The sequence below is a fragment of the Capra hircus genome, unplaced genomic scaffold, assembly GCF_001704415.2.
Source record: "Capra hircus breed San Clemente unplaced genomic scaffold, ASM170441v1, whole genome shotgun sequence".
NCBI classification, from domain to species: Eukaryota; Metazoa; Chordata; class Mammalia; order Artiodactyla; family Bovidae; genus Capra; species Capra hircus.
Window position 1 is genome coordinate 36,106 of NW_017189619.1, and position 7,584 is coordinate 43,689.

Genomic DNA, 7,584 nt, shown 5'->3' on the forward strand with positions numbered 1-7,584 from the left:
ATTTGCGTGGTATGTCTTGTTTTGGAACTTGTTGGCCCTTGGGTGAAGCTTGGTTTCGGTGTAGGTATGAAGGCATTTGATGAGCTCCTATTGCTTAATGTTCCCTGAATTCAAGAGTTCTCTAATGTTTTCAGGCTTTGGATTTAAGCTTCCTGCTTCTGGTTTTCAGTTTTATTTTTACAGTAGCCTCTAGACTTCTCCATCTATACAGCACCGATGATAAAACATCTAGGTTAAAGATGAAAAGTTTCTCCACATTGAGGGACACTCAGAGAGGTTCACTGAGTTACAAGGAGAAGAGAAGATGGAGGGGGTAGTTAGAGGTAACTGGAATGAGATGCGGTGAGATCAAGAGAGGAGAGAGCAAGCTAGTCAGTAGTCACTTCCTTATGTGCGCTCTATAGTCTGGACCACTCAGAGGTATTTACAGAGTTATACAGGGAAGAGGAGAGGGAGGAAGTAGACAGAGGTGACCAGGAGGATAAGAGAGAGGAATGAGTAGGAGAGAGACAAATCCTGCCAGTAACCAGTTCCTTAGGTGTTCTCTACCATCTGGAACACACAGAGATTCACAGAGTTGGATAGAGAAGAGATGGGGGAGAAAAGAGACAGAGGCCACCTGGTGGAGAAAAAGGAGAGTCCAGAGGAGGAGAGAGTGGTCAAGCCAGTAATCTCGCTCTCAGGTAAACTTGGGTAGTGAAGTTTGGGTTTTTAAATGTACAAAATTGACAACAAAAACCTAAGAGCATTTTCGTCTCAGCTGCGCCGAAGTTGTGTTTGCAGGTCTGACTGTGGTCCCCCGTCTTGCAGTCTGATTCGACGCCAGCACCCACTAGGAGACCATGATGTTGGGCACCGAAGGCGGTGAGGGGTTCGTGGTGAAGGTCCGGGGCTTGCCTTGGTCTTGCTCTGCAGACGAAGTGCAGCGGTTTTTTTCTGACTGCAAAATTCAAAATGGGGCTCAAGGTATTCGTTTCATCTACACCAGAGAAGGCAGACCGAGTGGAGAGGCTTTTGTTGAACTTGAATCAGAAGATGAAGTCAAATTGGCCCTGAAAAAAGACAGAGAAACTATGGGACACAGATATGTTGAAGTATTCAAGTCAAACAACGTTGAAATGGATTGGGTGTTGAAGCATACTGGTCCAAATAGTCCTGACACGGCCAATGATGGCTTTGTACGGCTTAGAGGACTCCCCTTTGGATGTAGCAAGGAAGAAATTGTTCAGTTCTTCTCAGGGTTGGAAATCGTGCCAAATGGGATAACATTGCCGGTGGACTTCCAGGGGAGGAGTACGGGGGAGGCCTTCGTGCAGTTTGCTTCACAGGAAATAGCTGAAAAGGCTCTAAAGAAACACAAGGAAATAATAGGGCACAGGTATATCGAAATCTTTAAGAGCTGTCGAGCTGAAGTTAGAACTCACTATGATCCACCACGAAAACTTATGGCCATGTAGCGACCAGGTCCCTGTGACAGACCTGGGGCTGGCAGAGGGTATAACAGCATTGGACGAGGAGCGGGCTTTGAAAGGATGAGGCGTGGTGCTTATGGTGGAGGTTATGGAGGCTATGATGATTATAATGGCTATAATGATGGCTATGGATTTGGGTCAGATAGATTCGGAAGAGACCTCAATTACTGTTTTTCAGGAATGTCTGATCACAGATACGGGGATGGTGGCTCTACTTTCCAGAGCACAACAGGACACTGTGTACACATGCGGAGATTGCCTTACAGAGCCACTGAGAATGACATTTATAATTTTTTTTCACCACTCAACCCTGTGAGAGTACATATTGAAATTGGTCCTGATGGCAGAGTAACTGGTGAAGCAGATGTCGAGTTTGCAACTCACGAAGATGCTGTGGCAGCTATGTCGAAAGACAAAGCAAATATGCAACACAGATATGTAGAACTCTTCTTGAATTCTACAGCAGGAGCAAGCGGTGGTGCTTATGCAAACCAGTCCAGTTACGGTGGCCCAGCTAGCCAGCAGCTGAGTGGTGGTTATGGAGGCGGCTATGGTGGCCAGAGCAGCATGAGTGGATACGACCAAGTTTTACAGGAAAACTCCAGTGATTTTCAATCAAACATTGCATAGGCAGCCAAGGAGCAGTGAGCAGCAGCTACTACAGTAGTGGAAGCCGAGCATCTGTGGGAGTGAACGGAATGGGAGGGATGTCTAGCATGTCCAGTATGAGTGGTGGATGGGGAGTGTAACTGGCCCTGGTCACTGACTCTTGGTCAACATTTTTTAAAAGAAAAACTTAAGTTTTAACAGTTTTGCAATACAAGCTTGTGATTTATGCTTACTCTAAGTGGAAATCAGGATTGTTTTAAAGACTTAAGGTTCAGTATTTTTGAACACACATTCATCTAGGATGTAACAACTAGGTTGAGTAAACTATTACTGTTAAATAATTTTCAGCTTTTCTCAAGTTAGTTCTATTGTAGGATGTACTTAAGCAGTAAGTGTATTTAGGTTAAAGCAGTTGAATTATGTTAAATGTTGCTCTTACATCACATTACATTGAACACTGTCTGGATGCATGTTGAAAGACATGCTTTTTTTGGTAAAACTCAATATAGGAGCTGTGTCTACAATTAAAAGTGAAATATTTGGCATGTTTGTTAATTCTTGTTTCATTTAATAACCTCTATGGCACGTAAGTTTAAGCTTTTTTTTTTAAGTTAATGGGGGAAATTTGACACGCAATACCAATACTTTAGGATTCTGGTCTTGGTGTTTGTATGAAATTCTGAGGCCTTGATTTAAATTTTTCATTGTATTGTGATTTTCCTTTTAGGTGTATTGCGCTAAGTGAAACTTGTTGAATAAATCTTCCTTTTAGAAACTGCAAAAAAAAAAAAACCTAAGAGCAAAGATTAAAAATCTAGAGTAGAGGTTAGATTTTCAAAGATACTATATTAAAGAAAAGCAGAAGGAAAAAGGAAGAAAGAAAAAAAGAATTATTAAAAAACAAACAAACAAACAAAAAAACCCAACAACAACCATCCAAAGACTATATATGGTGTTTGCCTTTAAAAAAAAAAAAGTCTTTTTTTTAAATAGTAATAATAGGTTATAGAAATAAAAATTTAGAGGAGAAATAGAAGACTTAACAATTTTAAAAAAGTTTGAAAAAAAAGAAAAAAAAACAAAAAAGCAAAAAAAAAAAATAAAGGAATGATTTTAAAAATAGTAAAAATATATCTGGCCCGTCTCTGATGTTATGGGCCGTGTGGGATCACTTCCAAGGTGGTTCCCTCTGTTTAACTTCTTCTGTTTGCTGGTTTTTTAGGCTCACTAGTTCAGTCGCGCTGTGGGGAGGGGGGATGCTGCAAACAAATAGCACTGTCGTGTGCACACCGTATCTCAGCCCCGCTTGACCTGTCCTTTCTTGCAGCGCACAAACTGCTCCGGCTCTACGATGCTCAGCCGGGAACCGTCTGGGGCCGGCCCTAGGCTGCGTGCACTTCCCCGGTCCAAGCTGCTCAGGTTCGGCGCTCAGGCAGCCCTCAGAGGCACAAATTCGGCTGGGACTGTGCTTTGTGCCCTTCCTAGGTCCAAGTAGCTCAGGAGTTTGGCGAGCGTGATCGCCGCAGCTTGTCACCTTTTCTGCCACTGCTGCTCAGCTTTCTGGGTGGACCGCTGGCGCACCCCGTGAGGCAGATTGTGACTGTCCAGCACCCCCAGAAGTCTTAGCAAAGGAGCCTGCTTGCAGTTAGGTAAGTAAAGTCTCTCCGGGTCTGCAATTGCCCCTTTCCAGTCCTTACGGCTCTGGCTGCCTGTCCCCGGCGGGGGATGGTCTGCAGCCGGCTTTTTCCGTTCCGTCCTTTGTTCTGTGCTCGGTCCTGGCGGTGTCTTATGTTCGAGCTTTTCACGTGGTAGCTATCCCCCAGTCTGGTTTGCTAGCCCAAGTTAGATCGTTCTGGTTGTGCGTGGGGCGTTCCTGCCCGATTCTTACAAAGCTCTGCAGCCCGCGCCTCCCGCGCGTCCCTGCCCTGCCCCCACTTCCCAGTGGCGAATGCAGGCATCTGTGCTGCTTTTCCGCTGAGGGAGTTACTGTTGGGCTTGTAATCTGTTGGTTTTAATTATTTATCTATTTTTCCTTCCTGTTATGTTGCCCTCTGTGTTTCAAAGGCTCGCCACAGACTCGGTAGGGAGAGTGTTTCCTGGTGTTTGGAAACCTCTCTTCTTAAAATTCCCTTCCCGGGACGGGCTTCCCTTCCCGGGACGGAGCTCCCTCCCCACCTCCTTTGTCTCCTTTTTCATCTTTTATATTTTTTCCTACCTGTTTTTGAAGACAATGGTCTGCCTTTCTGGTTGCCTGATGTCCTCTGCTAGCCTACAGAAGTTGTTTTGTGGAGTTTGCTCAGCATTGAAATGTTCTTTTGAGGAATTTGTGAGGGAGAAAGTGATCTTCCCGTCCTATTCCTCCGCCATCTTTCCCTCTCTCCTAGGATTGTGTTTTAAGCAATCAAACAAAAGGCTTTAAATCTGCAGTCGTTAGTTTTAAATATGGGCATATCGAATTAATATCCCCTAATAATTTTTGGAAATAATTTTAAAGTTAGTAAACAATCTCTCTACAGCTTCAAAGGGAAATTATCAGTTTTCAAAACTTTTGGCAGACCTAAATACGAGAAGCAAATAAACAGGTGTTGCACAATATCTTTATAAGCTTCTCCAGTTATCCTTCCATAACCCAAAACTGGTCTATAGCCTTTTGGATGGCAAGCAACCATCTAATCTTTGCTTGAATACCTCCAGCAACAGGGAACTCACTACTCACCAAGGTTTTAAACTCTCCTTTACCTTTTCCTTTGCAGCATTCCTAACCCACATATCACTTTCTCTAATCTCACCAACTCATTTTCAGTAGTATGTGTTGGCCAGAAGCTGGGCCAGTCTTTCCCAGCAATGCAAGAATCGTCTGTTCCAGTGTCTAACAGCCCTGACATTTTATATCCTTGAATTAAAAGATCTTTTAAAGGCCTAGAAGCTGTAATTCCCTGCACCTAAAAAGCTAAATCACTAGATCCAAATCTTCTGGGGCCCCTAGCTTGAGAAGTCAAGGTTTTTCTTGTCTTATTAGGTAAAAGCAAAAGCTGTGTTATTCTTTAATCTTCATTAATTTGCACAGTTTTAGTAGGTGGCGAGATCAAAACTTTAATTTTTTCAGTGTAATCAGAATCTACTACACCAGACACCACTGAAATTCCTTGAAAAGAAAGCAAGCTACGCCCTAGCACAAGTCTTACAATGCCCTCAGGCAGAGGGTTAGCCACTCCCATTGGAATCAGAGTAACCGGCACGTCAGGGGTTAATATTGTTGCAGTGGTGGAGCTGAGGTCCAGTCCTAAGATACCTGGGGTTGATTGGCATGGCTTGTTGTCTCTGTTTAGCAGGACATTGCTGGCAAAAATGTTCTATTTGGCCATAAGAGAAACAATTTTTATTTGTCGAATCCTTTTTATTATGATTATTTTTATTTCTTTTTTCTTTTTCTCTCTTTTTTTTTTTTTTTTTTGCTTGGGTGAGGCCCCCCTGAGGGGGTTTTTTGCAAGGAGCAGGCTCTGTTTTAAAAACTCCTTTGTTTAAAAATATTTCCCTATCTTTTTCAACCTTAAGCAATGTTCTGGGAGACTTTGGATGCAAAGTGGGGGGTTCTTAAGCCCTGGGGAGGCACAAGTGGAGGTGGGGTGGTGGCCTTAAATCAGAAAGTGCTGGATAAATTTTTAAAGGTTTTCGTAGAGGGGGAGGGGACTCGCCAGGGCGCCTGGCCGTAGTGTCCTGTAAACCCTCTCCTTCCTCAGGAGGTAGAGCACAGTATCCCTCCTTTTCTTTATCAATTGCAGAAAATATGATCTGAGTAGAAGGTGGAGACCCACTACCATCCATCGCTATAGCCTCTCCCATAGGCTATCTAACAGCCTCATGACGGAGGTCCAGAACTTTTCTAATCATATTCCATGGAGCAAAAGCATTTACAAGCCCATGCAAAGTATAATAAGTTTTTAGCTGTTTTGCTAGCTTCACCGAAGTATCTAAATTAACAGTGCCCTTTTTGGAAACCAAGTACATTGCTCTTATACAAATTTAAGAAAGAATTAAATACTAGCCTTTTTAACTTTAATTTCTCTTTTGTTTAACAGTTGCAAAATTAGTTCTATAAAGAGCTGTTGCTCTTTTAACTGATTGTCACCCACGTCAGATAATTAAGTTTTATAGAAAAGTCTGCCTTGTCAAGGGTTTTATGTTAGCCAAGGGTGGGGGGGTTCCTTTTCAACCCATAAAAGTCAGCCTTTTCAAGGTTTCTACCTTGCCGAAGGGGGTTTCCTTCAACCCATAGAAAGTCTGCCTTGTCAAGGTTTCTACCCTCGCCAAGGAGGGTTTCTTTCAACCCATCTACTCTTCACTAAGGTGTGTGGTTCTTTTAACCCTTTGGTTTCTTTCAACCCTTAAACACTTCCCACTCCTTCTAACAGTACCTATCTTATGCAGCGGGGTCATAGGAAGCCAAGTGGCAACCTATGCATCCCGAATTACTGACCACTTCTGAGACCTACCTTCAAATAGCCTGTTCTGGGCACCACTTGCCAGGATCCAGCCCCGGTGGATCCACAGAATTCGAAGGGGAGATGGAGTTGACATCTTAGAAAAAATTATTTAATTAGAAATATAAATATTAGGATAGAATAGTATAGTAGGAAAATTAGTGGAGAAAAGATGTTGAATAACTTGGGTTATGGGGAGAGCTGATAAAAGCCCGAGACAAGAGGTTAGCACCATCTACCTAGGCCACCGGCGCCCACTTGAATAGCGAAGCCCCGCCTTGGGCTCCCCCTCGCGTTGGTCTTAGAAGCCAGGGCAAGTAAGTATACATGGTGAGCCTCCACGCCCCAGATGGGAATTCAGCCTGAAAAGGAGAGGGAGGGAGAGGGAGAAAGAGAGAGAGTCAACACGGGGGAAACCAGTCTTTCCAGTGACTGACCCAGCTTTTATTCTCCGGTAAGGCTCTTTATACTTTTGGTTGTACATAGAGATCAATGGATAATACAAAATTATGCAGTGTCAGCAGCCCTGACTCATTGAGACCAGGCTTTCTCTCTTCATACCTAACTGTATACACAAGTCTTAGGTGATTTACATCATCTTCTGGACAGAAGGCCAATTAACATTTTACGGCCCTTTTCTGATATGGGTCTGTCAACCAGAAAACTTATTTGCCTTAATAGTGTTGTTCTTCCCAAAGTCTGGTGCCGCTTTCAGAAAGCACTAAATAAAGTTACATTCTTACATAGCAAGGCCACAACAATTTATAACAAGGAAAGAGGAGTATAGTGATTTATAACAAAGAGAAAATTCATTAACTCAAAAGTCTAGTGTCACTAACATTAAAACTATTGTATTCCTTTTTCTATATCCCAATTACATTGACTTATATCCTTCAGGTGCCTAGAAGATAAAGATTAGGGAGGCCTAGAAGCAGTCATTGACTCAACAGTGAATCCCATCACCAATATAATTTCTAGCTTTTTGGAAAAGGCTCTATATCTTTAAGATGCTTTAAGCTGCA

General features: G+C 43.0%; 1 pseudogene across 1 annotated transcript; it reads left to right on the forward strand.

Moving 5' to 3' along the window:
- The first annotated feature begins 810 nt into the window (after positions 1 to 810).
- On the forward strand, positions 811 to 2,873 carry LOC108634576 (annotated as a pseudogene). Its single transcript, XR_001917653.1, has one exon. The product of XR_001917653.1 is annotated as a heterogeneous nuclear ribonucleoprotein H-like (transcript).
- Positions 2,874 to 7,584: the final 4,711 nt, after the last annotated feature.